Source organism: Equus caballus, chromosome 20 (genome assembly GCF_041296265.1).
Source record: "Equus caballus isolate H_3958 breed thoroughbred chromosome 20, TB-T2T, whole genome shotgun sequence".
Classification (NCBI taxonomy): domain Eukaryota; kingdom Metazoa; phylum Chordata; class Mammalia; order Perissodactyla; family Equidae; genus Equus; species Equus caballus.
The window spans coordinates 18,037,205-18,052,287 of record NC_091703.1 but is presented as its reverse complement, the minus strand read 5'-3'; the positions used below and the strand labels follow the sequence as shown (position 1 = coordinate 18,052,287).

The 15,083-nt window shown below is 39.3% G+C and overlaps 1 protein-coding gene across 2 annotated transcripts in view; it reads right to left on the bottom strand.

Moving 5' to 3' along the window:
• Positions 1-15,083, bottom strand: part of CAP2 (cyclase associated actin cytoskeleton regulatory protein 2) — a 131,587-nt gene that overhangs the window by 16,264 nt on the left and 100,240 nt on the right. The window lies entirely within an intron of this gene.

Below are 15,083 nucleotides of genomic sequence, written 5' to 3'. Positions count from 1 at the left end.
CTCTCCAAGAGCCTTTAGAGGACACTGAAACCAATAAGTCACATATTCAACTTTTTGGAACTTTGATACATTTGGATGGCTGACCCAGGAACACCAAACAAAGGATTTACTGCAACAGATGTTGACTACAAAAGCCAAAAAATAAGAGAACTCAGGACCAGCTGAAAATCTGCCTTGGACTTATCCTTTGTAAGTTCTGGCTCGTTCCTGTATCAGCCCCAGCGAGAGCATAACACTAGGCTCTGGTTTCCACGGTTACTGTACAATTAGCATTCAGGGGCTTTACTGTATACAGTGCACTCGAAAGCAAACTCATTAGACATTCCCTTACCGGGATCTCTGTGGGCTGCCCCTTGCAGCACCAACTTCTCTCTGCCTCTTTCTCCTCTTCTCCTGCTGCAGGATACTACAGCACATGAGACCAGAACTTTCTGCATTCTCACATGTGCCTGGCCATGAGTGGCAGCCACAGTGACAGAATTACAGCCCAACACTAAAGTCTTCAGGCATCCCAATAAAAACAGAGAGGAGATGGTCAGGGAAGGAAAGGGAGCCAAGAATTCTGGAAAGTCTAGCATGTTCCAGTCATTGTTTCCATTCAGGGAAAACATATTCAATGCTCCCTATAGGACAGGCTCTATGCCCAGGGTTCCCAAACTTGGCTGAACACTAGAATGATCTGGGGATCCGTTAGAAATTCCAATGCCCAGGCCATGTCACAAAAACGCTCTCTGGGGAGGTAGGACACAGGCATCTGTATTTTTTGAAGCTCCCTACGTGATTCCAACGTGCAGACAAGTTTGGGAACAACTCCTCTATGGTATGTGCTGAGACCGATCTGAGTTATCACAATATTACTAGGAATACATTGAAATCCCTCTTTAACAGAACATAAAGCAGGACATCAGAAAGGCTGACCCAATATTAAATGGCCAGTAAATGGCAGAGACATAATTCAAGCATATATCTGCTTGATCCTAAACGCTTCTTCAAGATTGGTGGTTGCCAGAGGTGGGAGGTGGAGGTAGGCAAAATGAGTGAAGTGGGTCCAAAGGTACAAACTTCCAGTTACAAAATAAACAAGTCCTGGGGCTGTAACGTACGGCATGGTGACTATAGTTAATATTGTATTGTATATTTGAAAGTTGCTAAGAAAGTAGATCTTAAACATATCATTAGAAGAAAAAAAATTTGTAACTGCACGTGGTGACAAATGTTAACTAGACTTATTGTGGCAATCATTTCACAATATATACAAATATCGAATCACTATGTTGTACACCTGAAACTAATATGTTATATGTCAATTATATCTCAATAAAAAATTACTTAAAAAACCAAAGCCTTCTTCAGGGAAATCCTTTACACTAAATTCAGACTTTTTTTTTTACTAATCACTAGTCAAATGAAAGAACCAGAGGTGTGGTCTACTTCAACACATATGTAGTGTTGCTCTTGGGCCTCTGGCTTGAATATACATGACTGAAGTATTGGGAGGTCATGTAATAACTGGCTTAGTTTGTAGATCCATCCCTCTATGCCTTAGCAGCTGACTGAGCTCCTACAGCCAACTGTTGAGCCAGGCTTGATCCTATGGTGATAGAAGAAGTCTTAGGTGTTAACGCTGGCATCTCAGCAGCAAATCACCTTTGACACTGGTTTGTTGTGACTCTGTGCCTTGGCTCTAGAAATTTGTCATATACATTTTTCCTGAGTACCCAGCGGTTCCAGGAATACAGTACTTGCACCTAAATCTTGTTTCCCTGCTTAGCGCTCAAGTTGTTCTGAGATGGGGTCCTGAACCCCCTCCTGGGGACTGGAAATTTAAGGCCATTTTCTCTTGGTGGGATTTCCTTTTGAGATAAAGTCTCATGGCAGAGGGAATGCACGAGGTTGTCTAGACTGAATGAAAAGCAGCGGATCCGATCAGGGCATATAACCTCAGCTGCCTGTTGACTGATCCACCACTTCTTATTCTCAGTGGGAGAGAGGCCCTGTGGGAAGTGGAGCTAAGAGGAGAAAGGAAGCCCAGAAGAGGGCAGATTTGGCAGAGTTCACGTTCTGAGTTGGGTCAGTGTAGCGATGGAGAAGGATAGCTCCGAGATGGGCATACTTGTCTGGGAGGCGCTGGGAACCAGGGCTGGGAAGAGCCTCTGAGCCAACATACCTGCTCCAGGAACCTGAGAGGGTCCTGAGAAAGTCACAGAGGATAGCATTTAATTAGCTTACAGACTACATTCATTTCTCCTAGCAGAGGCTAAGGAGTCAGATCTACAGAAGCAGAATGAAACAAAGACATTTAATAAATTAATGCCATTTACTTGCAAATTATCCGAATATTTCTGGTCTTTCTAAAAGAACCCCTTTCTTAACAGAAAAAAATTCTTTATAGTGCGTTTGACCTTGGCAATTAATTTTATTTCTACAGTGTAGAATTATACATCTAAAAGCTCAGAAGCTACAGGATTAGGATATCATGGGACTTGCACAAGGTCACATCGCCGGAAAGTCAAGGTGAAGACTGAAATAGAGGAACCTGAAGGGAGAAAGACTTCACCTTAGTTAAGCACCAATGACCCCCCACACAAATGCTTTTTTAAAGTCCTACTTTGTCATGTTGATGAAATGAGTCTCAAGTACCTTAGAGACCCGGACTGGGAACAACTGAACAATAAATTTCATTAAGGTCATTGTAACAGTGGCTTACAACTTAAAAACAAGAAAAGCAGCACACGTGATTTTAAATGTCCATATTAGGAGTGCAAAAGTTCACTTACGTTGCAAGACCACGGCACAAAACCTAAAAACGCTGCTTTTGAAAGCTCAATTAAGATTAATTTTGGGAGCAGATGTTTGATTATATACTTTTTTAGGGGGGCACAAAAAGACTTTTTTAAAAGCCTGCAAATCCCTTTCTCTAAGTTAATTTCAACTGTCCTGGGTACGGCTGCCTCCTTTGATTTTAAATACATGAATTATAACTATAAAATAATGAAACCATTGTATGCGGCATGTGGAAAGCTTGTAATGTTTTGGTTGTATATACTATATATACACAATTATATAACTATTTTACATATAATATAATTACATACTAATGTGCATCAAAATTTTTTTTGTTATTTGAAATAATTACTAATCATTTTATTACTTTAGAATTTAGATTTTATTCTGAAAGGAAAACTACTTCTAGTTCTTAAATGAAATATCCACCTTGCTTTGTTGGTGGCAACTACGTATGTAATTAACAACCCACTTCTAGCTTCCATGACAAACCCAGTTGCCTTAGTTGTCCAGTTAATTCTGATACAGTCTAGTTTTGGATCTAAGTAATCTACAAAACTGACTTCAGGGGGCCAGGCCGGTGGCACAGCGGTTAAGTTCCCACATTCTGCTTCGGTGGCCCAGGGTTCCCCGCTTTCGGATCCTGGGTGCAGACATGGCACCGCTTCTCAAGCCATGCTGTGGTGGGTGTCCCACATATAAAGTAGAGGAAGATGGGCACGGTGTTAGCTCAGGGCTAATCTTCCTAAATAAATAAATAAAATGACTTCAAGGATGCGTTTTGTTGACTTTGTAGGAAGTATGACCAATAGGGTACTTTTAGAGGTTTTACGTTTTTGTGCAAAATTAAGCAAAAAGTGAAGCATGGCTGCTCAAGTTAAAAAAAAAATCAGCTATAAAGAAAATTTTTGTATGTAAGATTTTCTGTCCCAGATAATTAAATTGTTTGGAAATTTCACATTTTAAATTCTAAGATTTTTCAAACCCAACAATAGAGGTAGCAAGTGATTTGGTCCAAACAGAACCTAACTCTTTACTAGATGAATTGAAAATGAATTAGACTAAGTAGGGCTCATCTGTCAGTCCATTCGACAAGCCTTCACCGAGTGCCACCTTGCAAGGACCGGGGTATACAACGAAGTAGGCATACGTCCTGTTTGTTAGGAAGTTCATAATCTAGGGGGGTGGCAAGTGCACCAGTAAGGAACTGCAGGTGCACTCTGATATGTGGCATGTGTCACAAGAACAAGGGACACTGGAGGCACAAAGGAGGAAGTGACTGGCTCTCCTCAGGAGGGTGGGGTGAGGGCAGCCAGAGAAGGGGCTGATTCGGCTGAGGCCTGGACCACGCCATCGTATGCTTTGTAGGTCTCTGTCCCATAAGGAGAGACACTAAGGGGTTTTAAGCAAGGGAGAAATGTATGTATAGATAACATTAATCTCCAACTTTATGAATAGGTCAGGCAACCTATATCCTGGCCTGTGTTTTAACTAATTTTTTAGAAAGCAGAGACCAAGAAAATAAAAATACCTTGTGACAGTCTCTTGGAACAGGTGGATTGTGTCCCTCACAACAGAGCTTTTGTTACGATGTTTCTTCTATAAAACTAGCTTAGTGATAGTAATATTTTGAGCCACCTGTCTTTAAGTATTTGTGGAGATCGTAGAGAAACCTACAAGTGAAACAGCTAACGTGCAGTGATACTGTTTATGGGTTTTACTGCCCCCCTGTCCTTCCCTCATGGCCACTGTCCCAACTCTCCTTTGTGCACACACACATACTGCTGTCTTCTGGTTCTTGGTCAGATCCTCTCTTTAGCTGTCTGTCTTTGAGCCATCCTGGCCCATTAATCACCGGGATTACAGTTAATGATCTCCAGGTAGCAGTGACAACTTACATGTGCCCAATTACACACGTCAAAAGCAGATTAAATATCACAAAGCCATTTCAATCACAAATACACTTACAGAAACATGCTTCAGCAACAGGAATTCACAGTGTTTCACAACTGAACATTTTTGTAAAATGCAGCTTATTAATTTTTCCAAAGACGAAGAATCTCAAATGACCTTGTGTAACATGGCACATAAAATAAGAAGAAGATAAACCTCTCATATACCACAACAGGAGGAAGGGATTAAAAGAAAGAACTATTGGGCTAGCCTCATGGCCTAGTGGTTAAGTTGGCTCACTCTGTTTTGGCGACCCAGGTTCAGTTCCCAGGCACTGACCTACACCCCTAGTTGGTGGCCATGCTGTGGCGGCAGCCAACATACAAAATAGAGGAAGATTTGCAAAAGATGTTAGCTCAGGGTGAATCTTCCTCAGGAAAAAAAAAAAGAAAGAAAGAACTACCAATTTCAGAACTGAAGACTCACTTTTTATACACATAGTTTTCACGGCAGCAAAAAATACTTCACAAATTCATGGTTTAGGGTTTGTTTACATTTTAGATGTCAAAACTAATTTCTTTCTATTTTCTGCAAGATGTACTTTGATCAAGAACAAGACACATTTCCAAATTTGTCAATTTCGGTAAGTACTTGCAAATTTTACATTCATATTTATATCACACTTTTATTGGCAGACAACTATAATCAAGAAAAAAGATTGCACATAAACTAACAGATGATCATCCTGTACAACGTTAAGTGTAAGCCAAAGTGAATTTATGACTTTCGTCTCTATTCTCTTATTTTTATCACTTTCTATAATTTTGAGACTTCTTCTGCCAATGAAAACAAAGTTTCTGGAGGTCTTTGCAAGAAAACAGAATGGTTAAAAATACTACAATGAAGGGCGGTCTAATATTTTAAGCATATGTTTATTAATAATTTTTTAAAAGTCAATTTAGGGAATATTTTCTATTTCATCTATGTAACAGAACACCACTGGCATTTCAGATTTCCAGTGAATTTCCAGTGCAACGGTACTTACATGCAGCCGAAATAAAACGATGGTCCTACAATTATGACAGAAACGTGGGGCCCATTTTGATGAGTTTTCTGCAGAGGCAAGACTCTAAACACCTCGATCTCAAGATTGAAGTACATGAGGGAAGGTAGTGAAAAACCTAAATCTTGTGGTTTCATCAATGACTTCTGATAGCTTCACTCTTCCCCATGCCTCCCAACCTCCTGTGGTCTCTGATGACCTGGAGGGTTGGAAGCTATGGTGGTAGATGAAAAAAGACAGAACAAGAACCAAAGTTGCTTTATAAAAACAGCTTTAAATTGGGAAACAGCCTGGGAATGACATATGCAGTTTACATTAGTTCATGGAAACCAGTAACTTCGGTGTTTATGCTTGTCGTTCTCCTAATTTAATATCTGAACGTGGTCCTTCAAAAAAAACGGGGTGATTTCTGTTCTACATGCCCAAGGTAGAAATGTTTGATAAAAGCAGACCAAGCCCTCACAGCAGAATATGGAACACCATCTAATTCACTCACGTGATCTAGCTATTTTGCATAAATGGTCTTGATAAGCAGCCTTAATTAATAGTTTGGCCTTGCTTTGGTCCTGCCATGTGAACCAAATCTGGGATTTCCAGATTGACTTCTCTTCTTATCTGCCAGGTTCGGCAGCTTGAAAATATAATTTCCCATAAAAAAAGAAAAGATAAAATTAAATCTTCCACGGGAAAATTTTCCAGAGTTAAAGATAGAGGATACCCATCAAAGAGACAAACTATAGATAGCCAACAGTTGTATGAAGACCAAGACAGACATGTGGCTTGAATTATCTGGACAACTACTTCATCTGGCCAGAAAAGCCTAGATCTGAACTATCAGTGAATGAAAGTTTTTGTTTTTCTTTCAGATTTTAGGGTCATAAATAAACTACCATATTTCTCAAATTATCCATACTTGGTAAATGGCAGAGGTCAGGGGTGAGGCAAAATAATAGCTGTTACAAAGATGATTACCATTTGGCTCTATATTAGGTACGTTATTTACCTAGGAAAAAAGTTGAGGCACACTAAGACAGAGCAACATTTGCCTCCATTTCAGTTCCAAAATCCACAGGAAAGGTTAATTGGTGCTTAAGTCTGGGATTAGCAAAGCTTGCATCAAGGCTACCACCTGGCCCAACAAACTGTGATCTGGGCTGGGCTCTGTGTTATATTCTATGAAAGGTTTGTTTTTATCTTTAGAAGGCAATCTGGACGTTTCCCCCATCCCTTCTTAAGAAAACCTTTTTGCTTAATCTAACATTGGCTTGCATTTCCTGAGTTTATACCAAACTAGGAATTAGGGGCATGTGGGTGGCAAGGGACAGATACAGGGAGGCATTTGTGATCAACATGCTGTTGTCTGTAATAAAATGCGTTGTCCATTTCCATCACCATCATTTGATAGAAGAAATAAAGAAATGTTATTTATGTAGCTCTTGAACAACGAACACAATCTGTAGTTAATGGAATAACACTCAAAATTTCCTTGTGAAGAAATGCGATTACAAATTAAACTCTACAATATAGCAGATGCGTTTGGACATTGTCTGTGTTTAAGGCCGCATATCAGTCACTGCTGCAGATCCCAGGCAGAATGGGAAAAGGATCGTCCTTTCAATGAGCTCACAGCCTCGGAGGAGACAGAAGACACTCGGTGTTCCCAGACAAGGTACTTGGCTCTTGGCCTTCGTGTCCTTGCTCAGGCTGGGCCTTTATTTGGAAGGCTCTTCCCCAATTAACTATCTAGAAAGCTCTTACATATCCTTCAAGGCTCAACTCAAAGGTCTCTTCTTTTTGTAGGTTTTCTGGAGCTCTCCTAAGGAAATTTTCTGTTTCTCTATTATAAGGACCTGTTAGAAACACCCTTATTATGATACTTCATGTTATTTTGTAATTATTTATCTGTGAATTCAGGTTTGGTCATCTCCCAAGGCTGAGCTCTGAAGAGACACTCATCATTCATCTTAATGTCACCAGTAATGTGCCCCAGTGCCTGAAACATGGTAGGTGCTTCATAAATATTTACTGAAGTGACTAAGTAACTGCTTTATAAGGTAGAAAGTGTTAAGCATCACAAAAGAAGTACAGATTTTAAGAAGTCCTGTGGAGGGAAAGGATAACTTCCAGCTTGGGGCAGGGCATGGTGATAAACAGGGATCAGAGAGGCCTTTGGGAGAGAAGATGGTTTGAAATAGACTTCGAAGGATGGATGGACCGGATTTGACACAAGAAAGCAAGAGCAAGGGGATCCCAGGAGCAGGGGACATGAAGGTTGTCATTACAACAAATAAATGTAACTGAACTGTTAGCCGTCACATAAGAACTTACAGATCCACATTAGCATTGTCTTCCAAAGCATTACCTTCTGATGCCACACACCTTGTTTCATGACTTTCTTTTAGGATTGCCTTCAGACCTGTTTCCAAAAACAGACACACCAAATAATCATTCATGCCTTATACTCTGCTCCTTTTGACTGGAAAGAGTATTATTTGAATTAATCCCTCTCCAGAGAGGGTCTCAATGGGTTTTGGCCATTTGAAAAGATAAAATTCACTTTTAAAGAAGAAAGATATGCTACCACTTAGTATCCTAAAAAGGATGGGCCAAAGGCTTTATCTGCCATTGCCCTTTCTCACTGGAGGTGGGGAGGGACAGGGAGACGGAAAAAGCCACTCAGCAGTGGCAACAATTACTGGGAGGCCCAGTCTTAGGAAGTGGGGGAGTCCTGGGGGAGTAAAGGCTAAGGGGGCGGACCCAGAGGTGTGGCACCTCCGCAGTGAAGGAGAACCCAGGGATGCCCAGTGCGACTCCGCTTTCGGCTGGACTGATAGCCGAGTTTTCTCAAAGTCTCCTCCTGTCCAGGCACCACCAGCTCTGCTCTGGGGAGCACCTCTGGCTGCACCCTTCAACCACAACCTCCTGACTTTCCTAAGAGGAGCTGGAGGAGAGAGGGGCAACAGGACCTCCCCCCTCCCCCACTGCCTCCAACATTACGCATTAAAGAATTTTAAATAAACACCCCTTAATTAAAATATTCCTGAGGTGATGGTTTAAACAGGAATGTATATTAACTTGCTGGACCTCAGGTTTAGAGAGTTTGAGTTCTTGGTTATGAAACAGTTCTAGCAAATAAAATTATCTTGATCGTTAAATTAGGCAGTTTTAAAAGCTACTACTGTTTTGATTTAGGGAGAGAAAGATTTAAATACTCTAAAAACATTTATGTATTCTTATCAACTAACAATAAAACTCAAAGGTATTTATGAGACAAAAATAGTTCTAAATATAAAAAGCTTAGAGCTTCAAAAGACAGCTAACTTTAAACTACTGTGAATGACATTGTAGACATTTATTGTTGACTTACATTTATTCTACTGAAAATACAGCACAGGTAAAAATAAAATTCACAAATAATCCCCAACCTTCAAATGGCAGAAATTGAACCTATCGGCAATAATCCATCAAATCAGACAACTGGTCCATAAACAATTAAGAGATCATTACACAAAATCTTCTTACTCCTTAATTCTATAAAACTGCATCTACCTCCAACCTTCCAGAAACTATTTTCTAAAGGTCACTAATAAGATGGATGATGGCAGCCTTTTTCCAATCCTTACTCTCCCTGACTTGTCATAGTTGATAGCAATAGCTAGTCTCTTTCTTATAGCTTTGGGACCCTCAAATCTTTAGTTCTTTTCTCTCTCTTCTTTGTTGCCTTGACTCATTTACTCCATTCCCTAAATAAGTTTTTATCTGTTTTATCCTCCATCACATTCTCTTTTTTCTATCTTTCCATCTATTCCACTATCATCTCTAGGTCTCCCCTTTCAGTGAATTTCAGACCTGCATTTCACCTGCCTGCTCCACCTCTCCATCCAGATGGACGTCTCACTTGCACCTGCTGAAAGCTCATGTGAATGCTTTCCTTACTCATGTGACTATCTGGTGAAAAAACATGGTGGAAGCTCACATGAATATTTTTCTTGCCCTTCTATTAGCTCTTCCTGTTAATTTCCCTATTTTTATTGATGTTACTATGATTCTCTCAGACTTCCAGATTGGAAAATTTCTGTTTAGACTTGATCTCTCTCTTTCCTCTGTCCTCCAACTCAGCGTCCACTCCATCTCTTTGCATTGCCACGGTCACACTCTAGGTCACATACTAATGACCCCTCCCCTAGCCATCCACTTGTCTTCTAACATGTATCAGGGCCTCTAATCGCTTCCCTTTTCCATCTGTCATGAACAACTGCTAAATTATTATTTACAGTGTGTAACTTTCTGCTTAAAAACCTATCTTGAAGGAAAAAACCCTGCACATCACTACAGACCCATCTTCTTAGGTAACACATAAGGATTTCACTACCTGGCCCCAGTTTGCCTTTCTGGCCTCACCTCTTGCTATGTTCAGCTCTGCAAAACTACCAGCTTTTCTCTCAAAGTACTTTGTTCACATCCTACGTGCATGTGCTGAATTCTCTGCTAGAAATTGCCCCTTCCTTTACTGTCTGCCTAAGGAACACCGAAATTGTTCTCATGCTTCCAGACTCAATCAAATGTCAACCTCCTTGTTGCCTTCTGTACCCACCCAGGTGTCTAATTTGCAAGGTTTACCTGCTAATAGAGCTTCATATTGTTGTTATTTATTTTTGCATCATAATTAAAACCTGCTCCTTGATGGCAGAAACTGTGCCATAAATATAATGTCTAGTGTGTGCTTTGTACATGGTAGGTAGCCACTAAACAGTTATTAAGTAAATGAATTACTAAATAAATGAATGAGTAAAAATTAACGATCTCCCTTGAGGCTCGCTCAAATTGGACTCCTTTGGTCCAACTTGAACATACTAGAGCAGTGCTTTTCAAACTTCAATGTGCATATAAATCACCTGGGGGAATCTTGTTAAAAATGCAGGTTCTGACTCAAGAAGTCTGGGGTGGGGCCTGAGATTGTACATTTCTAACAAGTTCCCAGATTGCTCCTGGTCCAAGAACCACACCATACTACAGGACTCGGTGTTCCTCCCATGTTTTCCTGGTCAATGCAAGCATCGTGCCTTGCGCTTACCTCTAGCACATTACTCACCTTGTTATATATCGTGTTATATTGTTCATGTCTTCTTCAGCTAGAATGTGAGTTTCAGGGGACAGGAACTGTGTCTATTGTGTCATATACCCATCTTTGTATTCTTTGCACCTTGCCCGAAACCTGGTGCACGTAGGTGCTTAAGCAATGTTTGTTTAATTACTGTAGTCTCTTTCAGGCTGAACTCACAGCCATTTCCAACCCAACTTCATTATCTGTGCATTTGGAGCTCCTTTCTTAGTCCATGACACTCTTAACTCCTCTGAGCATTCTGGATCTCTTCCACAGGAGAATGAAAGTAATTGGCTACCCAAAGCCCCCAAAGGGAGCCAAAAACCCAGGAGCAATTAAGTAGACTGAAAGCAGCCGTGGTCAGGCAGACTGGTGAGAACCACTCTCTGTAGACCCATAGAGGAGATCAACGAGCTTTGTGATCCAGACAACCAACACACCCTCTGAGGCTTTACTTAAACGCTTTGATTAACAAATAGAAGGCACAAGTTTGGCACAAGTTCTAAATGAAAATTTTGATATAAAAGATTGAGAACAGTTTTTGCTTGTAAAAATCAAGAGAGGCCAGAAGATTTGAAAACTTACAAGACATACATATTTAACGACATGCTACAGAGTCTACATTATTTATAAGTCAGTATACCCTCTGGCTGAGTTTTAATTTGATCACAAGCAAACTGTTAAACTTTCGCTCTGTTAATGGACATTTGGCTTTTATATTGAGGAATAGGCTGAAAAGAAATATCCACCTGGAGGAAAAGGATTGATCATAGAGAGTCTCGCTTTGAGAAAAATAAAACCCCACTTTGTCTGTGCTTGTAACCACTCTCAACTATCTGCATTTTCTGGAGGGCAGGTTAGGATGCGTGACAATTGGCGTATAGGATAGATTTCTTAAATCCACATTATTAACAGAAAGAATTACATCACCACTGCATAAGACTTTCTATACATCCATCTATGTGTAGTTTTACTCTATTCCACAAATAATTATACCCTCGTTGTTCCAAAAGGCAAAGTAATTCGGAAAGATATACAAAAGGACAGAAATATGTTAACAAGTTTAATTCCAGAAAGTTAAGAAAACAACCACATTTCTATCCTATTCATTGAATTCTTTTCATAACCTTTTCCTGGCTAGGTCCACACAGAATAGAATAATAATTTGAATGTTGATCTGGACAATTCATAGAAAAAAATCAGTCATTTCAGTAATTATAAGTGGAAAGATTAGGCCTTAGTCTTTCAGCTTTAGTTATCTGATTTGCAGGAACTGCCAACGACTATTCCAGATCTGACCAACTACAAGGGATGATACACAACATTGTCTCTATTGGGTTCCTGCCAAAAGATCAATTTATTCAACAAAGCGCATTTGAAACCCGGCACTGAGGAAACTATGTAAATTAACATGGGAAAGAATTCCCAATAATTAAACCAACTGATAAGTGCGAGAGTTTCTGGTATAGTCCTTCTAGTTCACGGTCAGGTTGAAGAAAAGCTTACAGAAACGAGAAGATTCCTTTTACCACAGTAAATGTAACAAGAAATTCCAGATAGATTACTCCACAGCCGCTTTTTCCCCCAAGCGCACCCCCACCCCCACGCCAGCACACTTGTGCACACACATAGATCCCACTCTCTAATCACGGTCCTGAAAAATCGCTGGCCTCAAAGTTTTACATTTTGCCGTGACAACTGAAGGGAGCAACAGTTGCCCGTCACAGCTGCAGTCTGAACACAAAGGTTAGGAGGTGGGAGGAGGCAAATTCAGTTTCAACTATTAACTCGGGGAATGATAATTTCTTAGAGTGGCGCACCCTCAGAAACTGAGTCCGGGGCAGCATGTTGTCCATCACTAAAAACCCCCAAGAGCTCAAATCTCAAAATCCAGTTTGAAAATAGAAGAAAACAACAGTTACTCAAAATACTTGAGATGTTAAGTCGCCTCAGCTTTTCAACTGTGTCCATTAAGATGGAATGCGTCTCTTAAAATTTCTGAATATTGTGGTCTCAGTGAACACTAACACGACATCTCTCCACATTCTCGGTGATCCTTATCATCTTACAAATACATACTTTTGGGATAGTTGTGACCAGCGGGCAAATAAATGATTTTTATTTATTTTTTTCTTCCCAAGGGCCATTTGATCAGACAATTCTAATAGCTTTTTCCTTTCTCCTTACAAAAATGCTGTGATTCTGGTTAAAATTGTTTATCATTTATTTTGCTGGTACATCGACAGACCATAGTAAGTGAGGAGAAATTAGTTTCATTTATGCTATGGATTCTGTTTTGGAATCTTTTAAATAGTTTTTAATAATTTAGATTAAAAATTAAAAACTATAATTTTTATGATATGCTTTGTAATCATTTTTTTTCTACCCCTAAACCTTAGAAGAAGAGGACAAAAATATTAGGAAATATATTTCTATGCATGTGCCTTAAAGCTTGTCAAAAAATTTTGTACATAAGATGTTATCTCTGAATCAACATTTTCTTGCCATAATCATTCCTCACTTTTAATATCTGGCCAAAACTTTATCGTACTACTTTTCCACTAAAGAAATGAAGTAGATGCTTTGCTTTATAATGATTACTATTTTAAATAGAAATTTCTCATAGCATAACATGTACTCAATAAATAATAGCTGTCATTATTATTATGGCAATCCATGCTGCCCAATGTATGCTCTAAGGATTATATTCTATATAAATGTATATATATTTATATTGTATAAATAGAACACTTGTGTTTTATAATGAGTTTTTCAAATGTGGGATGTGACCCATTAGTGGGTCATGAAATCAATCTAGTGGGTCTCAGCTAGAATTTTATTAAAAAAATGAAATAGAAGAGAAAATATCTGAATGAATTTCACGTGGTAAGAGAAAGTATTGTTTTGTGAAACTTGTTTTAGCATTGTGAGTAGGGTGCGTGTGTGTATAAAATGTATTTCTTACTATGGGTTGCCTTTAAAAGTTTGAAAGTCATTGATTGTCACAAGGCACATATTTCCAATGAACATAATGAAAAGATAAGTATTCACTTTAGAAAAAGGAAAACAACTACATTTATTTTTCTATAATTAATAATCAATTCTTCTCTTTTATGTTCAAAACACGATTACTCAGCTTAGTACATTGCATTAAAGGTATTCAAACCATTTAAAAGTAATTTTCTATTCATTTTCCACAGGCACCATTAGAGAATTAATAGGCTAGCATTTGTTGACATGATTATTTTCCCCAAATGGATTCTCACTCCTTTACCATTTATCTATCATGAAATAATAAGACATCCAAGGACTCTCGATGTTGAGTCTATATTCTCTATGATGACCTATCTCCATGGCTAACACGTGACAATTCCTCTGTATAACACACCGATCCATAACAAAACAGCATCTCATTGGAAATCTATGAAAAATAATTCCAATTAGTCTGTACAAACATCCACCTACATCCACATACACCCTTCCATATTAAAACCTTTCAAATGTTTATGGGCTCTCTTCTCAGAAATCATAATGTTGTGTGTGAAGAAAAATAATCAACTTAGTTCTTGTATCTTGTACTGTGCATTTCAGTACTATGCAGAAAATAGGCCAAGCAGAAAATAAAAAGAAGCATCAGTCTTTAGGAATCAATTTTAACATTTGTACACATGTTGGGGAACAAAGGCAGAAGTCCCATACTCCCTTGAAAAATCACAAACTCTGCCTTGGTATTCAGCCTGCTATACTGACATCAAGATTCAGAACGAGGGTTGGGTGCTAGAGTATAGCTTTCAGCAGAGTGAAGGTTCTGCCCTTGAATGGAATTCATAAATACGCCACTTCGTCTTCTCAACATTTACTCCAGTGAGACCATCCACCGTGACCATTCAAAGGTAACAGTGATTTCTAATGGAAAGGAGTTTCCATGGGAATACTTTCTATAAGAAGTGCAGAGACTTAAAAGGGCAAGGAAGATTCTAAGAGTCCTCTGCCTCACAATTTAGTGCAAACCATTTACTGAGTACTTACTCTGTGCCAGGCACTATGCTGGTGACTGCAGACAGAGATGAGTTTCCAATCGAGTAGTAGAGTCCCAAAAGCACCAAGAAATTACAATTCTATCTGCTAAGGACTATGATTGAGCTATACTCAAGATATGAAGGAGGCGTAGAGAGCCACCCAACCGGGACTGGGAGCCACTGGAGATCAATGGAAATTTCTTAAAGAGGCAACGTTGGA